The 15,153-nt window shown below is 43.5% G+C and overlaps 1 pseudogene; it reads right to left on the bottom strand.

Moving 5' to 3' along the window:
* Positions 1-1,408: 1,408 nt before the first annotated feature.
* Positions 1,409-7,303, bottom strand: LOC134731031 (small ribosomal subunit protein eS1-like; annotated as a pseudogene).
* Positions 7,304-15,153: the final 7,850 nt, after the last annotated feature.

The raw sequence follows: 15,153 nt of genomic DNA, 5'->3' as shown, positions 1-15,153 counted from the left end.
CTGATTTGATCATTACACATTGCATGCATGTACCAGAATCTCACATGGACCCCATAAATGTGTACAATTATTCTCTATCAAAAACATTTTTTTAAGAAACATGCAGGAATACACTGTACCTCTTCCTTGCTGTGTCTGGATATTGTCACATGAGGACTTGACATGCGGATTGTGGCAGCCTCTGTGACCAAGAGCAGAAGACAACAGCAGCATAGAAACCTCAAATGAAAAACCTAACATCTCAAGCTACTAATTTAGCCAACCTTGGCATCAGCTATCTCTGGTCTTAGTACATGAGGTGATAAGCCCCCACTGTTCAAGTTGGGTGTCCATCAATTGCTGCAGAATAGAAGTTAATGAGGCTTCCTCCTCCTGGATCCCCTACTCGACCCTGACATGCCCATTCAGTCACAGGCAGAAAGGGAAGCACAGGGTAAGGAGACCTGGCTGACTGTGCCAGACGCAAATCTTACCTGTCCTGCTTAGAACACTCAAAGCTCAATTGGTTAAACAAAAAAAGGAAAAAGACAATAAGGAGTATAGCACTCCCCAGATGCAACTTAATCTAACACTCTATACTTTAGATTTTCTAGACATACATAGAAATCAGACCACTACTTCTGCAGAACATTTTACTGGTAAAAAGAATAGACCACATGAGGGAAAACTGATTTGGTGGAAAGACAACAAAAACAAAACATGGGAAATCGGTAAGGTGATAACATGGGGGAGAGGTTTTGCTTGTGTTTCACCCGGAGAAAATCAGCTTCCTGTTTGGATACCCACTAGACATTTGAAGTTCTACAATGAACCCATCAGAGATGCAAATGAAAGTGCCTCTGCAGAGACAGAAAATCCGCAATCGAGCATCATCGACTCGCAGGGTGAACAAAATGGTGATATCAGAACAGATGAAGTTACAATCCACCAAGGAAACGGCATATGTGGAGAGCCAGAGATAGGAAGGGAAAGAAAAAGAGACAGAGATCAGAGAGAGACACAGAAAGTGAGACTGGGGAGAGAGATAGTGTTAAAGAGAGAGAGAGAGACCGTAAGAGAAGGGAGACAAAGAGATAAAAGGTGCGAGTGAGCAGGTGAGGAGAAAGACTGAAAACTAGGAGAAACAGCAACTAAGACACAAAGGAGGTGGGAGACTGCCCGGGTGCCGCAGCACCCACACCGTCCTCTTGCCCCCGTCACTTGGGTTAAAACCACCGGAAATTCCACTATTGCAAATTTTGTATTAATCCTTGTATGTCTGTACTTTCTATTTTTAGTCTACAGGTGTATTCAGCAGCTCCAGAGAGACAGCGACCAGCGAGAAGGGGCCATGATGATGGTGGTGGTTTTGTCAAAACGAAAATGGGGATATGTAGGGAAAAGAAAGAGAGATCAGACTGTTACTGTGTCTACATAGAAAGGGAAGACATAAGAGACTCCATTTTGGAAAAGACCTGTACTTTAAACAATTGCTTTGCTGAGATGTTGTTAATCTGTAGCTTTGCCCCAGCCACTTTGCCCCAACCACTTTGACCCAATCTGGAGCTCACAAAAACATGTGTTGTATGAAATCAAGGTTTAAGGCATGTAGGGCTGTGCAGGATGTGTCTTGTTAACCAAATGTTTGCAAGCAGTATACTTAGTAAAAGTCATCACCATTCTCTCGTCTCAATAAACCAGGGTCACAATGCACTGTGGAAAGCCGCAGGGACCTCTGCCCTTGAAAGCTGGGTATTGTCCAAAGTCTCTCCCCATGTGATAGTCTGAAATATGGCCTCGTGGGATGAGAAAGACCTGACGGTCCCCCAGCGCGACACCCATAAAAGGTCTGTGCTGAGGTGGATTAGTCAAAGAGGAAAGACTCTTGCCGTTGAGATAGAGGAAGGCCACTGTCTCCTGCCTGCCCCTGGGAACTGAATGTCTCGGTATAAAACACGATTGTACATTTGTTCAATTTTGAGATGGGAGAAAAACCGCCCTATGGTGGGAGGCGAGACATGTTTACAGCAATGCTGCCTTGTTATTCTTTACTCCACTGAGATGTTTGAGTGGAGAGAAACATAAATCTGGCCTACGTGCACGTCCAGTCATAGTACCTTCCCTTGAACTCCATTATGACATAGATTCTATTGCTCACATGTTTGTTGCTGACTTTCTCCTTATTATCACCCTGCCCTCCTACTACATTCCTTTTTGCTGAAACAATGAAGATAATAATCAATAAAAAACTGAGGGAACTCAGAGGCTGGTGCCAGTGCAGGTCCTTAGTATGCTAAGCGCCGGTCCCCTGGGCCCACTGTTGTTTCTCTGTACTTTGTCTCTGTGTCTGATTTCTTTTCTGTTTCTCATCCCACCCGACAAGAAATACCCACAGGTGTGGAGGGGCAGGCCACCCCTTCAGTATGAGATTACAGGCATGAATAACCCCACCTGGCCACCTAACTCACTCTTGAAAGGCCAGAAGTGATGCTGGAACTTTCTTCCTCTGTGGGTTAAAAAGGGAAAATTAGGGAGAACACAAGGCATGAGAGATGCAGCGATGGATATGTCTATATGGAGCTTCTGTCTGCATCCAGTAGAAAATGCATCTCTAGGCACCAGGTTTAAGAGCGAAAACCTGGAGTCTTGTATGTTAGCATTCTCCTTCCCCACAAACCAGAGAGGGAATCCATTTGCTCTAGCACACCCGGATGTAGGAAATGTCACATTCCTATTTCTGTAACTTCAGTTAAATCTGCTCTGAGTCCCTGGATGCCTGGCAGGTGGAGAATTCAATCTTGTCGTTACCAGCATTCCTTTTTCTTCTCCATGGGCTTATGTAAGAATTCTGGGCTTACACACTGTTGGAAAGCCAAGTAGGAACTACATCCCCCGAACTCTCCATTCTTCCAGCTGCTCATGATCCATCAACCTTCTTTGGGCCACCTGCTATAGCAAGACCCTCCTCACAGCATCATTCCACTGACCCACAGGCTCAGCCCCAGGGACCCTCACTAGAACAGGTCTCCACTATGCATAGGAACTCACAAAAACCTTCTCTTCATCTTGGCTTCCTCTGATATCCAGCCACTCCCCCACTTCTCATCTTAAACACAGATGGCAGCTCCTTCCCATCGTTCCAAAACTGAGGGATTGTCCAGCCAAATTCTCTGCAGACACCAAAGCCTCACCCGTCCTCTTCAGGGAGGTGCTGCAAGGGCATCTGAGATCTTTGGAAGCCCAATTCTGGCCTCTCTTTGGGGTGGGCTGAGAGTGGGAACTAGACTCTCCTTTCCAAATGCCATGTTTATCTTGTTCATCATTATATTATCTCCAATGCCTGGCACATAGTAGGCACTACAGACTGACACATAGTAGGTGCTATTAGTGTCTGTATAATGGGACTCTTGAGGTTGAAGCTATTAGCAGAAACCTGCCAAGCAAAAAGATGGAAAACCAACCACCAAAAAAAAAAAAAAAAAAAAGAAAAGAAAACAATCGTGGCTTTGAGCTCTAAACACACAAGGCACCAGCCCAAGTTTGGGAAATTTTAATACAACAGCCATTTTGCCTCCAAACAAACTGGCACTGGAAACCTCCCTATGCCTCTTAAAGAGAACCAGTTTCCCTTTTTCTAAGTGGGCAGCATTTCTCCACGGAGGCAGTTCCCAGCCCACTGCCACCAGCAAACGACTGCAGCCAGGAGCCAAGAGCTTGATAGTTTGAAGAATAGATCTTATAGGGAAAAACAAAGTAACATCCACATAAATCTGGAACTACCACCACTTTCCAGAGGCCGAATCCCATTTGTAAATTCTCTTGCGTGTCAAGCACCTTGCAGTCAGCTCAACTACACACTTTTGGGATTCATTGCAGAGAAGAATGAAGGTTATCTGCAAAATAAAGGAACCACGGCTCAGAATTCCCAGAGCAATCCATGACAGAGGAGGTGAGTAGAAAAGGGAAGGGTGAAGTCAAAGGAGAGAAGTCAATGAGTTGGCCAACACCAAGCAAGGATCATGGGACCCTCTCCACGGCCCCACATCTCAAATGAAATCAACAAAACCCATCAATGCTTGGTGTAAGTGTTGTATGCTCCTGGAAATGAAAGCAGGGGCCACATTTCAGGTCAGTAGGGTCGGGGGTAGAGGCAGCGGTCATGGACTTGTGGGCCCTGGAGGATGGGATGATTCTGAGACATTGAATCCCTACACTGATCTCAGTAGAAATCTCAGGTAGGGCTTCAACATTCGTGGACAAATGACTGTGTGGGCCTGAGAGCAACAGCCTTGGTGCATGTCCAAGCTCCATCAATCCCAACTGGGGCTTTGAACAAGTTATTTTTTTAACTAAAGTTATTTTAATTGACAAATCATAATTGTACCCATGTATGTGATGTTTTGGTACGTGTATACAATGTGGGATGATTAGATCAAACTAATGAACACATCCATCCCCTAATTTACCGACAATTTTCATGATGCGACATTTGAAATGTGCCCACTTAGTTATTTTGAAAGATACATTATTATTGACTATAGTCACGCTGCTGTGCTATAGATTTCAAAACATATAATCCAGCAACCCAACTTCTGGATATAGACCAAAAAAAAAAAAAAATCAAAATCAATATGTCGAAGGGATCCCTACATTCCTATGTTCACTGCAGCTCTATTCACAATACCCAAGATATAGAATCAACCTAAGTGTCCATCAGTGGATGAAAGGATAAAGCCAATGTACTATATACACACAACGGAATACTATTAACCCTTAAAAAAGAAAGAAATCCTGTCATTTTCAACAACACAGATGAACTTGAAAGACATTGTGTTAAGTGAAATAAGCCAGGCACAGAAAGACAGATACTGCATGGTTTTACTTATATGTGGAATCTAAAGAAGTTGAACTCACAGAAATAGAGAGTAGGACTGGTTATCAGGGGCTGGGGTGAAGGAAAGGGAGGGGATGGGAGACACTGGTCAAAGGGTACGAAGTTTCCAATAGGAAGAACAAGTTTTAAACAAGCTAAACTCCTCTGAAAGATCAGTTCCTCATCTGTAGAGCACGGATACATCATTAACCTTCTAAGGATGTTGCTGTGAGAGTAAGAGATGATGTTCAGCACAATACCTAACGCACAGTCAGGTCTCCTTAAGCTTGAACCTGCATCGCCATGACCTCTACATCTCAGGACAGAAAGGCTCACAGCCAGTGTCTCAGTTCCCAATGAAAAGTGGATCCCAGACCAGGCTGAACAGCAGGATCCCTAGGGGATATCCCACCCTACTGAGTCAGAATCACCAGAGGTAGAACCTGGGTATGTATGTATGTATGTATGTATGTATGTGTGTGTGTGTGTGTGTGTGTGTGTGTGTGTGTGTGTGTGTATGTACAAGAGACAGGGTCCCGCTCTGCAGTCCAGGCTGGAGTGCAGTGTCACAATCATAGTTCACTGCAGCCTCAAATTACTCCTGGCCTCAATCCATCCTCCCGTCTCAGCCTTCAGAGTAGCTGAGACTACAGGCGCATGCCACCAAGCCCGGATACTTTTTTTTTTTTTTTCTTCCTTTTGGAGAGAGTCTCACTCTGTTGCGCAGGCTGGAGTGCAATGGTGCAATCTTGGCTCACTGCAACCTCTGTCTCCCGGGTTCAAGTGATTCTCATGCCTCAGCCTCCTGAGTAGCTAGGATTACAGGCATACACCACCACACCAGCCTAATTTTGCTCTTTCATTGTTGTTTCTTGTTTGTTTTTCACAAATAGGACTTCTTATTTGCTACTGTTTTAAGTCTGAACTTTAAACGGATTCTTGGACTGGTGGTTCATATCCATCACCTCATTCAACTTTAGCATGTGTGTGTCTCGTCCCTAGTGGCTTTTCCAGAACTACTACCGTCACCATGAAGCTCCATGCCTTTCAAATCCACGGTTCTCCAGCATTTTTAGTTTTCTAATGAAGACATCATGGAGAGGATAGATTGGCAAGCCTTTTCTATATCTTTTCCAATGTTGTCTGGAATCAATTTATTGACCACTTCTTTCAAGTCATTTGTCTGCACCTCTCAGGTCATGATTTCCATCATCTTCTTCTGGATTTGGCAGACTGCTGTTGCTGAGCATAAGAGGTCTTCAGTATCTGATTGTTGTGTTTTTTAGTAAAACCAACACAAAACAAAAGAAAGAAGTAACCATCGGTAGTGTTGACATCAACATGAGCTTCAATCATTGTTGAACATTTTTCAACCTTGGAACATATTTTGTCACAGGTAAGACCCATGCCATAGAAGTTAGTCAGGCAGTTTTTGTCCTGAACATCTTCAGTAATCAGCTTGAATTTTCTAAATGCAACTTCATCATTCTGCAAATCAGCAAGACTCACTTCAAACAGAAGACCCTTCAAACCATCAGATGCAATTTGGGTTCCTTGGGTCCTGGCGACCAAGTCTTTCCAGTATTTCTTATATTGAACATAGCAGGTGCTTTCACATCATACTGATCTTTCTTAGAGAATGGACCAACTACTTCCTTCTTAACTCCCTTTTTGCCACCTTTAATAAGGCACTTGTTCTTAACAACCGCCATGGTGCTGCTCGGAGAACCAAAAGGCTAAATTTTATATTTTTGGTAGAGACGGGATTTCAGGATGTTGGCCAAGCTGCTCTTGAACTCCTGATGTCAGGTGATCTGCCCGCCTCTGCCTCCCAAAGTGCTGGGATTACAGGTGTGAACCACTGCACCCAGCTGTTATTTATTTTTTCTTTTTTTGTACAGACAGTGTCTTGTCATGTTGACAAGGCTGGCCTGGAACTCCTGGCCTCAAGCAATCCTCCCACCACAGCCTCCCAAAGCACTGGGATTTCAGGTGTGAGCCACCATGCCCAGCCTGGAATCTATTTTTAAAGCCAATCAAGTGTTGAATAAAATTGCAACTTGGGCTCCTTTTTCTTTGCATTTTTTACATTTCAATGGTTTTCAATATATTCAGAGATATACACAAACATTACCAGTCAATTTTAGAACATTTCATGACCTCAAAAAGAAACCTCATACCCTTTAGCTAACACCCCCATCCTCCCATGCCCCTACCAGCCCTAAGCAACCACTAATCGACTTCCTATTTCTGTAGATTTCCATCTGAATGAAATCATGTAGAATGTGACCTTTCATCTGTTTTGAAGGTTCATCCACGCTGTAGCGTATGTACTTTCCTCTTTTTTGTGATCAAATAATATTCCACCATGTGGGTAGACAACAATAGGTGTATCTCTTCATCTGGTGATAGGCATTTGGATTAATTCTCTCTTTGGGTTATTAGGAGTGATGCTACTGTAATTATTCATGTACAAAATTTTGTGTGGACCTGTGCTTTCATTTTTGAATATGAAAATATGGCACATCTCCAAGGAAGACATAGAAGTGGCCAATAAGCACATGAAAAGATGCTCAATGAAATTCATCATCAGGGAAACAGAAATCAAAACCACAATTAGATACCACTTCATACCCATAAGCATGGCTAGAATCGAAGATAGAGAAAATTGGCCTGGTGCAGTGGCTCATGCCTGTAATCCCAGCACTTTGGGAGACCGAGGCAGGTGGATCACCTGAGGCCAGGAGTGTGAGACCAGCCTGGCTAACATGGTGAAACCCTGTCTGTACTAAAAAAAATACAAAAATTAGCCAGGCCTGGTGGCAGGTTCCTATAATCCCAGCTACTCGGGAGGCTGAGGCAGGAGAGTAACTTGAATCTGGAGGCAGAGTTTGCAGTGAGCTGAGATTGTGCCACTGCACTCCAGCCTGGGTGACAGAGCAAGTCTTTGTCTCAAAAAAAAAAAAAAAAAAAAAAAAAAAACAGAAAATAACAAGTGTTGGTGAGGATGCAGAGAAGCTAGAACCTTCATACACAGCTGGTAGGAATTAAAATGGTGTAGCCACTGTGAGAAACAGTTTAACAACTTCCCAAACAATTCTACATAGAGTTACCAAATGACCCAGCAATTGTACTCCTAGACCTAGGCCCAACTTGGGCTCTTTCAATCTATGGAAAATGAAGTGTGGGTACTTGGCAAGAACAAAGAGGGAGAGAGGCAGAAATGCTGCCATGAGGGCACATTGATTGGTCTCTAGAACACATGGCTTCTACTGCAAATGGTCTCTAAATGACTTCATCAGTTGCTCAGAAAAAAAATCACCCTCTGCTCCAATCGTGGAGGAAGAAGTATGGATTGGACCTGGTGAGCCACGGTAAGACTGACTGCTAAACTTTATGAATGATGAGGGGATTTGCACGTATAATCTTGATTGTACATCAAATCTTGATTTTTTATTTTATCCACTGTCTTTGAAAACCTAACTCTTGACTAAGAACTGACTTTCCTGTACTTGCTGACTCTAAGTAAATTTCCAATTCCACATAGTCCAAAGATGATGTGCTGAGAAATCTCTCAAAGGAAAAATGCTAAGAATACAGGCAGAGTTATGCGACAAATTTTGCACAATTAACAGAAATTGCACTTGTGGGTATGAAGCACAAAACATTTTCATGGGTAAAGAAAAAAGTGTTCTTCATTCTAGTAGACGCTGCAGGATGAGGCCGATAAAGGTGTCTGCCCAGCCAGACCTTGGGCTCTTACCTAGTTTGTGTTAGAGTCAACTCTGAGGGAGTCTGTATTTCAGTCATCTTTTTTTTTTTTTTTGACATGGAATCTTGCTCTGTCTCCCAGGCTGGAATGCAGTGGTGTGATCTCAGCTCACTGAAACATCTGCCTCCTGGGTTCAAGCGATTCTCCTGCCTCAGCTTCCCAAGTAGATGGGACTACATGTGCATGCCACCATGCCTGGCTAATTTTTGTATTTTTAGTAGAGACGTTTCATCATGTTGGCCAGGCTGTGCTCAAATTCCTGCCCTCAAGTGATCCGCCTGCCTTGGCCTCCCAAAGTGCTTGGATTACAGGCATGAGCCACCATGCCCGATCTCAGTCATCTTTTATCCTCCACGCCTGGCAAGTTCTAGACACACTGTGGTTCCATACAAGTTTGTTGAATAAACAGGAGACAGAAAGTGGGAACTCTGGAAGTAGAGAAGATTCCAGAAATTGTGCATATTTCCCAGAGACTGTGGCCCAATTCCTCAGTACTGCCAGAGTTTCTCTATCTCAACTCAAACCTTATGTGTGGGCCCAGGCGCAGTGGCTCACACCTGTAATCCCAACACTTTAGGAGGCTGAGGTGCGCAGATCACTTGAGGCCAGGAGTTTGAGACCAGCCTGGCCAACATGGTGAAACCCCGTCTCTACTAAAAATACAAAAATTACCAAGGCATGGTGTTGTGCACCTGTAGTCCCAGCTACTCGGGTGGGTGAGGCACAAGCATTGCTTGAACCTAGGAGGCTGAGGTTGCAGTGAGTCACGATTATGCCACTGTACTCTAGCCTAGACAATAAAGCAAGACTGTCACAAAAGAAAAAAAAAAAAACCCTTAAGTGTGGGCCTTGTTACAGAATTAATGTTTATATGGACAATATGTACATGGGTGTATGTTAAGAGCATGAGTCATCCACAAGATTTTAGCAAAGTCCATTTAGAAAGCTCAATGCTTTGGGCTTCCACTTGCTTTGCTGCCTCTGTCCTCAGAAGGAGGCTTCATCCTTCCATGTAACCAGCAAATCCTTTATGCAGAGATGTACACAACACACTCCTCTCCTTGGCTATGACACCTTGAAAGGGTCCTCTTGGTGGCCCCTGGTGCTCATTTCAGAGTAGTTCAAATTAAGGTGATCAGCTTTCACGCCAATCACTCTACAAATGACTCCTATTATGACCAATTTTTCTAAATGCTTTATTGAATTATTACTTAAAGAAATGTGCACATAGAAGAGGTCAACACAGTACTTTTCTTACAAACTGAACATACTGGCCAGACGCAGTGGCTCATGCCTGTCATCTCAGCACTTTGGGAGGCCGAGGTGAGCAGATTGCTTGAGCCCAGGAGCTTGAGACCAGCCTGGGCAACATAGTGAGACACTCCTCTCTACAAAAAATAAATAAATAAAAAATTAGGCAACTGTGGTGGCACATGCCTGTAGTCCCAGCTACTAGGGAGGGCTGAGGTGGGAGGACTGCTGGAGCCCAGGAGGCAGAGGCTGCAGTGAGCCATGACAGTGCCACTGTGCTCCAGCCTAGGTGACAGAGCAAGATCCTGCCTCAAAATCAACAACAACAACAAAAAAAACCGAACATCTCCATATTACTGACACCCAATTCAAGAAACAAAATATTACAGCCCCTTCCAGGATATTCCTGGGGTCTCTTCCATCTCTATTAACCCCTGACTACAAACAGCCTCCACCTATTTCACCTGACATTGTACTTTATGAAAGCAGCAGTTCTCAGATCGGGCTATTTTGCCCCCTGGGGACATTAGGGAATATCTGGAGACACTGGGGGTTGTGTCTACTTGGGGAGAGTTGTGTTACTGCATCCAGTGAGTCCAGGGATCCAGGGATGCCGCTCAACATCCTGAAATGCACAGGGAACCCCCACACATACAACAGAGAAATTGCTGAGCCAAAATGTCAGCAGTGTCACAGCTGACACCCTGATATACACACTATCACACAGTATCTGCTCTTTCGTGCTCAGGATCTTTTTCATTCTAATGATCTCATAGGAAACAGAAATGTCATTTAGAGGTAGGTAGAGTCCAATACAAAGAAGATCCAGAGGTTTTTTTTTTTTTTTTTTTTTAATCAGCCTGGTGCCTTTAGAGCTAGGATTTAGTTTCCATTCTTTCTGTCTCATTTTCAAGTGATTTTTTCTTCAAATGGCATCTACTGGGCTCAAGAACCGGAGATCCCCACAAAGCTGAGATTCACATGGGAATTTTGTACACACCCACACAGGAATACACTGCCATTTACTTGCAGACATCCACCCACAGATACACGCATCCGGAGACCAAGACAGAATGCAAACTCCACCATAAAAGCACGGTTCCCCAAACAGGAGAAAAGCACCATTCACTCCAGGGAGGTACCTATTTGTTTAATTCAGCCTCTGATAGTCAGGCTGTTGCCAAGCCCAGCTCTGAAAGTCTTCCCCTCTAGGAAAGAGAGGTGGATTTTTTCTTTACTCAAGAATATAGATTAAAAAAACAAACACTTCTGCATCTCAAAGCAGTCTCTACCTCCTGAGCTACACATATTGATCAGCATTTTATTGTCAATTTTCTTTTATTTGAATTGGAGAAAAATATAACTTAATTATGTTCTTACTGACAGTTTGGAATCAGTTACACTAAATTCAATTCTCTGGGTTCTCATGATTAAGTTGTTTAATTTGGGGGACAACAAAGCAAAAGCATTGGTCGTGTTTTAATATAATTAGTACAGGATATATCTAAGGGGTTGCAGTATCACTGTAGCAAGAAGCTCATTCTGCAGTAAAAGGGGGGGTTCTGCCACTAGGATTGAGTGAGGGTGGTTCATGGCTGCACCGTTTCATCAAAGTCTCTTCAAGAGTCCATGGAATGTGGAATGGGAAAGACTGAAATAGTGCAAGTCTTGGCTAAGCTTCTATTAAGGGGTGTTAGGAGCTGATAAAATAACCTGGTCTTTATAGACATCCCACACTGTAGTTCTCTAAGCTACAGATTCTCAGATTTTTCTATTTTATAAACAAGTAAAAATATTTTTTTAATTTGAGAACCAACATAAGGTTGCTATCTTTTTTTTCTTTTGGGTAAGAAGGAACTTTTTTAAACTACCAGTTACACACACACACACACACACACACTCACAGAAATTCCACCATGATTAGTCAGAATAGGTGAGGTTTTGCTGCAATAACAAACAACTCCTAAATCTTGGTAACTTCAAACATCAGAAGTTGTTTTTCTCACTCATGCTTCATCTGCAGGGAGGTGTGGGGTGCTCTGTTTCCCATCAAACTTGCCCTAAGACAAAGGTTAATGGGGGTTGCAATACCTCGAGTATCACCAAGCAGGGAGCAGAGGGAGAAGAATGTTAGAGAGTCTTGTACTAAGAATTAAATGCTCCAGGCTAGAAGTCTAACATTGCACCTCTGCCCCCAGCCTCTTGGCCAGTACTAGCCACATCCCCTCCCCAACCACAGGGCAATACATGAAGACAGGAGAATTGGATACATTACAAATTTCTACCCCATGGCATTTCATAAAAGAGAAAAAAATGCCAATACAAAAATGTTTTAATAGAATAGAATATATACATTTTTAGAATAAAGAACAATCCTCCAAAAAGGACAGCTGGTGGTCTTTCACCAGTGGGCACATTTCTGTGAAATTGTCTCTGTTTTTCCATTTTATCCTTGACCTATGAATATTTTATACAGATGGTCCAAAAGAACACCATTTGGGGACCACTGCTCTAATCAGGTGATGAAAACGGCCCCAAGAACAGAGCACAGTCTCTTTAGCAAAGACCCAGCAGGGCCAGGGTGACCATGTTCTCACCATCAATGTGCAGACATCCACCTGCAGCATCCTCACATCCCAACATCAAACAGTGGCTCTTTATAGCTTGATTCTAATGCCCTTTGATCTTCATCATCATTGTAAAGCTCTCTGGCCCCAAGATCTAACATCGCCACTCTAGCTACATCCTGCAACTGTTCACCTCTCCTGCCTCCTCATCCCTCTAAACTTCTCTTCACAACCTCATGTTTACTTCTTGCTTTACCTTCCTGCTCAGCCTGGACCTTACAGTCACCTTCTTCTTGTAATGTGCTCCTAAACTCTTTCTTCCCTTCCTTCAACCACACCCACCTGGAAAATCTCCATACCCCATTGATGACTTGCCTCGCAACTGCCCAAGGGCTGCTGAATGATACTGGAAAGAATCACAACATGGATCTGGTAGTTCCACTAAATAATCTCACCATCCAACTCTAGGGTAGACTTCACTTCTGTTCAGCAATATTTTTAAGCATCACAAATAAATTCCAAACCATATTTGCTATAACAATTGACTTTAAACCTCTTCCGTATCTCAAAGCCCCCCAAACCCAGCCCTAGGGGTTTCAGAGCCCAGAGTTGAGTTCTCTCAACTCACTTCCATCTCACCCCTAGATCACTGTATCTTGATCCTTTTCCTCTGCCTTTCCCATGTTATAAGGAGAAGCATCCTTCTCCTTTCACAAGCTACCTTCTCCACTTGTGCCTCATTTGAGACCTGCCTTTATCACCCGTTCCCTTGGAACTCCCATGACTCACCACCTTCACTTGTCATTTCACTCATAAATATTTTGCACCGTGTATGTGCCAGGTGTTTAACATATAATCATGCTTAAGTCTCCACATGCTAACAAGAAAAACCTTGATTATCCCGGCTATGCCCTCAAGTCGTTACCCTCCCCGCTCCTTTCCTGTGTTCCCAAACTTTGTTGATCTTCATCAATCCCTCTGATGCAGATGGCTCCGAAGTTTGCATCCTATTAGGTTGGTGCAAAAGTAATTGCGGATTTTGCCGTTAAAAGTAATGGCAAAAACGCAATTATTTTTGTAGCAGCCTAGTATCTTTTCTCCTTCTACCAAACTTTGTCCCTGAGACATCTCATCACCTATAACTACCTCCTCCATGCAGTTGATTCCCAGATCTGTATTATTCTACTGAAAGTCCATTCCCCAATTTTCTTGGCTAGAAAACAGAAGCCCAATTAGAATTCATGATAACAGTTTCCCACTACCACCACCACCACCACCACCGTCGCCGTGCCATTGTTAGCAAAACCATCTCTTGAGTGGAGCTCAAAGATTTGTAATTTCCCACTCCCCAGAAAGATAACTTCAGACTCAGCCTAGAAGTAAAGATCCTCCAGATATGGCCTCAACTACCCTCCAACCCATGTCCCCAGTGCATCCCGTTGATGTCCCCTTCAGTGGAGTTAAAATGGAGTGAGTGTTTTTCTTTTCACATACTCCTGGTGTTCTTCCACAAATACAATTTTCACCTCTTGAATATTTTCAAGGATTCTCCATGCTACACAAAGAGAAATCCAAACTCCTCATCAGGACCCCAGTCTTCCCAAACCCTCTTTGCACTTTTCTGCCTCCATGCTTTTCCTTGGGTCATCCTCTTCTCTAATATAACCTTCTGTATTATTCTAGGTTCTCCAGAGAAAGAGCAGAGAGACAGAGGTAGAGCTATACACATAGAGAGAGACAGATTGATTAGTTGTAAGGGATGACTCACATGGTTATGTAGGCTAAGGAGTCCTGGAGTCTGCAGCCAGCAAGCTGGAGACCCAGGACAGCCAATGACATAGTTCCAACTCGAGTCCACATCTAAAGTCAGGACAAGATTGATGTCCCAGCTCAAATATAATCAGGTAAAAAGAGCAAATTCTCTGTGACTCTACCTTTTTGTTTTGTTCAGGCCTTCAATGGATTGGATGAGGCTCACCCACATTGGGGAGGACAATCTGCTTTATCCAGTCTACCAATTAAATGTTATCCTCATCCAGAATACCTCAGAGACACACCCAGAATAATGTGTAGCCAAATATCTGGGCACCCCACAACCCAGTCAAATTGATACATACCGCTAACCATCATGTCTTGCTTCTACTCTCTCGCCATTTCTGCATGGCCAAATCCTTCCCTTATTTCAAGGCTTAGTTCAAATGTTACCTCTTAACTAAGCCTTCCCTGCTAACCCCAAATATTAATAGAATTGGTTTCTCCCTTCTATGATGTCTCAAAATATATTGTGTTTCTCTTTTATTGTATTTATTACAAACTCCCTTATAAATCAAGACAGTGATTCCCAGACAAATTATCAAAAGAATATAAAAGAAGTCTTCTTTGAGTGTGAAATATCTCATGGAATATAGCACATGGCCTCTTCATGAAGAAACTACTGGGAGAGAAGAAGACAAGCTGGAAGAGGCCAGGGAAAGGGGGTTAGTACAAAGCACAATGAGGCTGGGCTCATACAGTGGCTCACACCTGTAATCCCAGCACTTTGGGAGCCCAAGGCCGGTGGATCATGAGATCAGGAGATTGAGACCATCCTGGCTAACACGGTGAAACCCCGTCTCTACTAAAAATACAAAAAAGTTAGCCAGGCATGGAGGCGGGCGCCTGTAGTCCCAGCTACTCGGGAGGCTGAGGAAGGAGAATGGTGTGAACCCGGG

Source organism: Pan paniscus, chromosome 7 (assembly GCF_029289425.2).
Source record: "Pan paniscus chromosome 7, NHGRI_mPanPan1-v2.0_pri, whole genome shotgun sequence".
Classification (NCBI taxonomy): Eukaryota; Metazoa; Chordata; class Mammalia; order Primates; family Hominidae; genus Pan; species Pan paniscus.
This window is presented reverse-complemented; position numbering and strand designations above follow the sequence as displayed.